Genomic DNA, 9,048 nt, shown 5'->3' on the forward strand with positions numbered 1-9,048 from the left:
CCCTTACCCTGCCTCCAACTGCCCCGTAGACACATTTCTGTAATACTCTACTAGGGTCAGTTGTCTACTCAGAAAACTTTTTGCTACTAGATCACAAAAACCATATTGTTGTGTAGCCCAGTAACAATTCGTAACATTGATCACTGGTACTTTTAATACCAAAAGATATTCCTTATTGTCTACTCATTTTATTAATAATTACAGTTTTAACTACTGGCTCATTGAACAATTACAGTTTTAATATTCTTTTAATATTTCCCTAAATTAAATATTGAACTTATTATTTTATAACTTTAACTCTCAGCAGATAAATGATGAGGAGACACTGGTTTAGATCAAGTATTTTGTGTCTATACCCATGCTTCTAAGTCATCATTACTGTATCCAATAACAATGAGAAATGGGAGTTGAAAATAATTTCTTTTTCAACTCAGATTTCTTGATTTGCAACTTCAACTTGGATGCATCTTTGATTTCACAAATAAGGTCTGAAGACCAGTTGGTTCTAATAAATGCTAGTATATGCTCTGTGAAAACATTCTTTAGTAAGAAATTTAGATATCACTATATATTATAATATATGTGTATGTAAGATTATATATTACATGTATATATATATGTAATTAGTTATATATAATACATAATAATGTTAAAGGTTTAGAAATACAATACTCATTTAATTTTGCCTATCCCAGTTTATATTAAACTTAGTTAACCTGGGAACACTACTTCTCAATAAAAATTTTAAGCATTTCATATGTTACAAGAATTTCCAAGAACACAGTTTTAAAAATTACTGTAATAATCTTTACTTGATAAAACCACCCTGATGAATTCAAAATGTTCTATTTCAGAACATAATCCACAATGAATACATAACAGGCAGTTCGAACAACTTTGCATTTATTATACGTATATACCATTTTGAGTGAAGAGTAAATACTAACTTTGATTTGACCTATGAGCCAGACTGAATAGAACATGGTTTTATGACATGACCATCCTTGAGAGCATGTCCTGACTTTTGTATTATTAGAAATGAAAGTAAAGACTACATGCAATAAAGTGTTCTCTTAGTATATACCAAAGTAAAGCTTTTATGACTCCAAGCTCTTAAAAGTAAAATGTGTACTTTTAAAAGTTGCAGATTTCTCAAGGACTAAACTAAGCATTTTCTTAAGTTAATGCATTTATCTCTTGTATGGTTTCAGTGACCCTCTCAAACATTTTAGGAAGACTATTCACACGTGGTGGTTTATTGTCCATAAGAACACCATTTAAGTCATGGGAAATAAACAGTTTCCAATGAACAGACTGAGTCTTCTGAAAGTTCAATTTAAGTTTCTTATTTGATATTCTGAATTTCAGTTTCCTTTAAGAACAAGGTTGGCACTAGCTAGGCTACACAATACATCAGACACTTAACCAGGACACCTCATCACCTTTTATGAAATGCTTCTCTGTGTTAAAAGTTAAGCAACCATGACACTAAAAATAGCTTTTTTACTTTCTAGTGTGAACTGCTGTGTAAGCATCAAGTTAAATATTTTGGACAGGCATTCTACTTAATGTGGGGGAAAGTGACATCTCTTGAATCAATCTGAAATAAATTCCTATTTATCCAACTCCAAAATATGTGCAGGTATCTAGACAATAAAAATGTGCTGGTTTCAGTATGAAGATTGTACCAATCTGCTTTTAATTAATTTTTCAAATACATTTTGGTAGGATGAACATTATCTGTACTAGTGCCCCTTAATGTTTTGTAATCCGTACACCCTCCAACAATTCATCAAAGTCAGTGGATCATTTTCCCAGAAAGATAAATACTGTATTTCAGGAGGCTCACAGGTACTGAAAGACGTCTAGTGTTAGTGTGTTTTTACTAAAATGAGGGACCATTATATTAAAGCATTAAGAATTATACATTATTTTCTGTATTGTTACAAGTTTCTGCCTGAATATCATTTTCTAATAAATGTACATAACTACAAATACTAGCATCCATTTATTTTTTTTATAATTTGAAATTAATATGTGACGCCGAGGGAGGAGAAATTTCCTAAAATATATGATAAAATCTTGTAGAGATTACAGACTAATGATGGTAAGATACAAAAGACATCAAGGAGGTTATATATACACATACACACACACACATGCATATGTTATTTCCAAGGTTATCCTTGGAAATTTATGTGTTTCAATGCCAAGGAGACTTGTCCTGTAACTTTCTATGATCTCTTCCTTTCAAACCCCATCCATACAATATGGGTGGTTCAATTTCAGGTGGGACTGAAAGCATATGAAGATTAAATTATGGAGTGTGGCAGACAATATCTTTTTGTAGCCTATAAGAGTCTTCATTGGAAACAGACCCCTTTGAGTCAGAATTAAATAGTGACTATGCTGGTTTCCCAGTTGACACTTCGATCTAATAAGGAAAATAAAATATCCCAGCTTATTCAAATCAGATTGATCCTTGTCTTCTATTAAATCATAAAGCCAAAATCTTCAAATACTGTATTTAAAAAAAGTATCAAGACCTTGAGGATGAAGTTAAATTTTATTAAATAAGTATTTTAGACTTGAAGCAATATTCATAAGCCCACACAGAGATTTTGCTAGTGAATTGGACATAGCCATCAACATCTTCTACCCAAATACATTGATAAGATATTATTCTGTCAGTTGATTTGGGTATAGAGAGAACAGGAAAGGTGATTCACTCTCCTTTGCACACAAGTGGTATTTTCATAGAATTCCTTCACTTATAACCTTCAGTTACATGGTTATCTGCCTAAGCATTGTTTACTATTTTTTGTATAAGAGGAAACAAAAATCAAAACATTTAATTTTTTTCTAATTATTTTTACAGATGCAAATGATAATCTCTTAAGAAGATCAATTTTCATTTTTAATTTTTTAATTTTTAATTTTTTGGGTACATAGGAAGATTAATTTTAAAATATCTGTTTATAGTCGGTTTACTAGCTTAACTATTAGTGTCAAATTTTATTAAAAATGATTTAATTATTAAATTTTTCATGATGAAAAATGTTCAGTATTCTACTTTGAATTAATTTGGAACCTATATCACACACATAGATGAAGTTATTTATAGACCACCTGACACTACTAAATTGTTCTCTTTTGCAGGTCTTTGACTATTTATGTATAAGGTATGTAAAAATAAATGCAACCTTAGCACATAAATATTCATAGATTCTGTGTATCTGAATATTTATATAGCACCTGCCAACGACTTTGACAGACATGATAGCTTAGAATGCATTTTACAAGGTTGAGAACGGGGTGAGGGAGGATGTTTATTTGGCATTAGGTTTCAGGTCACTTCTAATACAAATATGCTTTAAATTTATACGACAGATACAACAAAAGATAACATTAGTTAGAAATGAAAAAATTTTGGTTAGTATAGAAGCTATAATATTTACCATGTATTAGGCTAAAATCTTCATATGATGGAATGTTGGGGTCTCATTCTAATCTTGACAATTTTGTAAATATAAATTATTTTCCTTAGGAAAATTCTGGTTGGGGCTATAAACATCCTGGTATCCTCCACCTACATATAGAGATAAGCTTTCCCCTTCAGTAAGAAAGTAGTTATGAGACTTAGTTTTTGTAATAAAATTCCAATGCAGCCACCTTTTTTATTTGTTTCTATAACTCAGAACTGCCTTAATGAGTAGGCTTGTAATAAAGTTCAGCAGAACATTAATTGAGGAAATAGAAGCAAGCAGTTAACAATTGCTCATTATCAACCAATAATGCAATCTTCCTGCTTTATCCACAACTCACACAAAAACTCCGCATAGAGAAAAATCTAGAAAAGATAACATGGGAAACATCATTTATCTAATACTTAACTAACCTAAGAGGTTAGATCAAGACATCTTTGGTTAAATTAGATTATTAGAGAGTTATGTATTGTGAGCACATAATACTTTCCCTTTCCATTTGCATAAATTGGTTATGGTGCTATGTCTTCAACATATATCAAAATTTGTTACATGTCCTTTCACTTTCCAATCCTTAAACATTAGTGTTCTGCAGACTTCTGCTCAGCGTTCTTCTCGGGAATATGGGGGTAGAAATATGTGCTCTACTGCCAGACTGGCTTAATTTGACTCTCAGTTCTGACATTTATAAGCAATGTGAGCTTGTGAAATTGACCAGCTTTCTTTGTAAAATAGACATAATAATAGTACCCATTTCATTTGGTTACTGTGAGTATCAAAGGGATTCAATGTGGTGCATGTAAACCTGTGGCTCGAATGATAAGCTCCAGAACTCCAGAAGCAATGTTAGAATCATATTGTGAGCTCTAGTCATCTCATTCTGAAACTTTTCCCCGAGTAATCACAATCACTTTGCGGCTGAAATTAGCATCAATTTGTTGATGATCAACAATTGTAAACTACTTATTTCTGCTGTCCTAGTTAGAGATTGTTACCTAAGTGCTCTTTAAGAAAGAACTCTGTCCAACTTTAAGTGAGCACATCTTAAAATAATTTGAAACTTTGTTCCCTCCAGTGTAGTTACTACTTTCTGCTCTGTAATATTTTGTTTCCCATTATGTTAGGTGCAGACACTAGCTCTGATCTAGCAACAACTAAAATTCTACCTTTTTTGATCACCATCTTTAAGAACATAGCCTAGGGTGCATTTTCATTTTCTTTTTACACTCATCTACCATGCCCTCGAGTTCTCATTTTCTCCTTCATAGCTCTCTACTTTGTCTTTTAAGATCTAAGCCTCTCTGAGAAGGAAAAGTCTCACTTTTTCTTACTAATGAGTTTTTATATTTAATCCTGAAGCAGTTTTTTTTTTCCTAAAGAAGATTTAGCTTCTTTTTGATTTTCTGAGTAAATGCAATCCCCGAAGAGAGAGTATTCCAGGCATAGAGCTTTTTAATGTCCCTTGCCTTTGGATTTGCAAGTATTTTAGAAATTATATTGTGTTAGTTTATTTTTAAATAATATATGCCTTTATTTTTTTTTCAAAATTAGCTACCTTTCTGTAAATGAAACTCTGATATAAAACTCATATTCATGACTTCTAAAATCAACAAACCTAGAGCCAACATTTTAACACATGGTTAAGGTTACGTTAGTCTACTCAAATGAAGCATAAAATATTAACAGGAATGGCATTGCACTGCTAATCTAGCACAGCTGGCTTATATTTTGAGCTAAGCTTTTAATGTTAGAATATTCTTATTTTTCAATAGCTCATGTGGAACTCAGCTTTTTTTGCAGTTTAAAGATGTAGTTTGCAGAGCTAGCTGAGCCTTACTGTAAAAACAAGAAATATTGTTCCAGAAACACTTTCCATTTCTTAAAGTGATTTCACTAGGTTGAAAAGTTTCTCTTATGTTTTCTTTTTTTCCTGTTTCTGTCTTATCTGAAATTTGAATAAAAAGCAAAAAGTTTAAGGGCTTCTGTTATAACCCACACAGTAAGGCTCCTGTGACCATATTTACACCAAGGTTTCCATGGCAGCCATTTGTCTGTTCCCCCAAGCCTGTTATTTGCTAATTTCTCTGTAGCCAGCAATTGCTAAAGCTAACATAAGGCAAAATTACATGCCAAAATTAAAATCGCACATGAGTAATATTTACTAAAATTTAAGGCCTACAATCACTGCCCCAGTGACATCAGTTTAAACATAACCACCTAGGTATGGAACCATTAACTTTCTTGCCACATCTTCTATATCTAAAAGCTCTCTGATGATACTAGATTTTTTTCTTAGCGACTAGGGCACAGAAAATTGCTGTCTTCATAATCTTGTCTGGACAACCTCTACTAATCCTCAGGATCCAGCTCATCACTTCCTTCTGGATATTTTCCTTGACCTTCCTCACTAGATTAGTTGCCCGGACTTATGTGTATTACATTTCTCCCAGCATGACATAGCATATTTTTATTGTTTCTTTTCTATCTAATTATATTAAACTTATACAAAATTTTGGAAGGAAAATAAAGGAGGCCCATCAGATGAAGTAAAAAAGTCCAGACTAAACATGATTAGCTAAATACAAATTTCTGCTACATGAAAGCACTGTCTTGCTCACCTTATGTTCCTGTTGCACAGCAGAATTCTTGGGTAATATTTTAAATATGTTACCCAAGACATGTTTCCCATAATTATTTCCAGATTTGCTTGGAGGAATATATTGAATTCCCTTCAGGATTTAGTAGCATATTGATTATATCTTTTAATTTTGTTGGCCAGAAATTTTAGGGTCAGGTTGTATTCTCAATCATTCCAAATTTTGCTATAATGTCATGGTGGTAGTCTACAAAAAATGGTTGTGAGCTCTTCATGCGACTTAGCAATAGTTTCATGAAGGTCCTACATTGAGAGAAAGAATCTATTTCCCCTTTCCTCAAATCTGAGATAGCCTTGCGACTTGCTTAGACCAATGGAATACAGTGGAAATGGCTATGTACCAGTTGAAGTCTACGTTTCAAGATACCTCACATGCATTTATTTGCTCATATCTTTGAAACTGTCTCCCTTTTTTTGTTCTTTTTACAGGGTCTCACTCTCTCCCCAAGGCTGAAATGAAGTGGCAGAATCACAGTTCACCACATCTTCAAGCTCCTGGGCTCAAGCAATCTTCCTACCTCAGCCTCCTAGGTAACTGGCCATGACTCTGCCAAGATGCCAAGTGAACATTCTTGGGTTAACCTTGAAGGGATTATGTATACATGATCCAATAATTTTTGTCACCCAAGTCAATAGCCTGAAACCTGCTGGATATGTGAGAAAGACTATCTTAGGTGACCCAGCCAAGCCAACCCACCATGTGAGTAGATGTATGAGTGAGTCTAGGCAACATCTACTGAGTGTGGCCCAGACCTGCAGAATTATGTGTCTGGCCCAAACTTCTGTAATTAATAAGTGTTTGTTGTTTTAAGCCACTAAATTTTGAGGTGGTTTGTTGAGCAGAAATTGCTTCTTAATAAGATCTTCCCAAATGATCTTAGACTTGAAAGCAACTCCTCACAAACATATTCCTCATTACCATCTTTCTTCTTTACAGATTGATATGTACATGTTTGGCAATATTTATATATGTATATATCTATGTTTTATTTATTATATTATTGTTTTCTCCCACTCCTAAATTAGATGGAACCTGCATGTAGGCAAGTATTTTATTTTTTTCTACTATATCTCCAACACTTTAAGAAGTAACTTTGCCTAGACTTGGCATGCAATAAATGTATTAATTAATTAATCTTATGAATTTAATTTATTCTTGAATATAAAATATGTACCTCTTTTATGTCACTAAAATTCCTCCTCCACTTCTGCATGATTTGATTAAAATTTTTGCAGTTATCAGCTTTATTGTTACCCAACATTAATTACATTAAAACAGATAAAAGAAATGAATGCATGATCACTGACATGAATCACTATAAAAACTTATGAATCTCTGTTCTAATAAAAAAAGTATAATTGATCCTAGTGAGAGTCAGGCATAACACCTGGCATGGAATAAAAAATTAAACTTAATTAGAAAAATAAAATCTCTGACTTCTCTCAACTTTTTTTTTACAGAAACCAATAAACATTATGAGAGTTTTACACAGAGCAAGTAGTTGATTACTTGGTTTCAAACAATTTCTACCTCTTAATTTATGATTTAATAATATCTATAAAAGGGAAGAATGGATTGTTGTTTCCAGCAAGGCAAAAATAGTTACTTCAATCCTGCACCTCCTTTAAGTAAGGAAGCATGCAGATTGAGGAACATATGTGGTTCATTGATGGACATAAAGCTAGCCATCTGGTGAATGAATTCTGGAAATCAGTTGGTGGTGTGTTACAGGTTGTTCACTTTCACATTGTATTAGACATGCCATTAAAATGTCAAGAATTTAAAAGTATTTCCTAAAATCAATTGGCTTTATAGCAACCTAAAAATACTCAAATTAATACAAAAACATTTTAATAAATGAGAACAGTTTAATCCACACAATAATGTTGGAAAGATGAAAGACACTGTAAAAATTTTTAGTTGTGTTACTTTATTGCTCTCTATAGATTAATATTCTAATATCAAAATATCAATTTCAAAAGGAAAATGTTATTACATCTTATTTTCTTAAAAGTTAAACAGATGAACATTGTGTTAAACAATCTTAGAAGAGTTGTAAAAAATTGAGAACATCTCAGAGTTCATGATAGTAAAACAAGGCATAATCCTTCAAGTCATAGTAATTATGCTAGTGATCACCCCATTACTGATATAATGTGAAGCTAATAAGCCAAGTAATTAGTATGCTCTAGGTCAGAATTTTCACCTCAGTAACTGAAGGGTAAATGAAGACAAAGGAGTGTAATATTAAACATACAGGCAAAAGCTCAGTAATTCCTTATAATGAAAACCTGAAAAATTATTATGGAAATAGTATATTTATATTTGCTCCTTGAAGAAAAAATATGAGAAACTAATTTAGTTTTTGAGCTTAGTGAAAGTTAAGACATATTCAACTGTGTTGCTAATTGATATTATTAAATATATAACACACTGAAATGTAACACATGTTGTACATATGTATAATCCATGCATAGATTGGTTATGCTCCTCTCAATTGACTCCTGTAATCTCTTACTTGCAAGTAAATTTTTCTTTTTTTGCTGTCAGATGAAAAAGAGATAAAACTTACACTTGCATCAGACAGCTGGTGCCATCAGAAGGAAAACGATAAAAGAAATCAAATGGAACCAGATGTTTAGAGGAGCTTTCCTATTTTTCCATAATAGGGGCAAATTATAAGCTGAGAACAAAAGGAGCTAAGCACTCCCTAATTCTATGTTTAAAGAGATACTACAGATAGGAAACAAGCTCTACTCTGTGAACCAGAGCTGGCACTGAATACACTAGCTCCTACTCCACCCCAACCCCAAAAGGTGATTGTGTCTTTTGGGGGAGTTCAGTGTCCTGGAGAGAGGATATTCCTTCTGCTTAAGAGTGGAGGGGTCCTTGCCCATTTTCATAGA

General features: G+C 32.6%; 1 long non-coding RNA gene across 1 annotated transcript in view; it reads left to right on the forward strand.

Moving 5' to 3' along the window:
- Positions 1 to 7,571, forward strand: part of LOC144576817 (uncharacterized) — a 126,556-nt gene extending 118,985 nt beyond the window's left edge. Inside the window, exon 3 of the long non-coding RNA XR_013519371.1 lies at positions 6,571 to 7,571. This is a non-coding gene — a long non-coding RNA (uncharacterized LOC144576817). The remainder of the gene's footprint in view (positions 1 to 6,570) is intronic.
- The last annotated feature ends 1,477 nt before the right edge of the window (positions 7,572 to 9,048 follow it).

The sequence above is a fragment of the Callithrix jacchus genome, chromosome 6 (assembly GCF_049354715.1).
Source record: "Callithrix jacchus isolate 240 chromosome 6, calJac240_pri, whole genome shotgun sequence".
Classification (NCBI taxonomy): domain Eukaryota; kingdom Metazoa; phylum Chordata; class Mammalia; order Primates; family Cebidae; genus Callithrix; species Callithrix jacchus.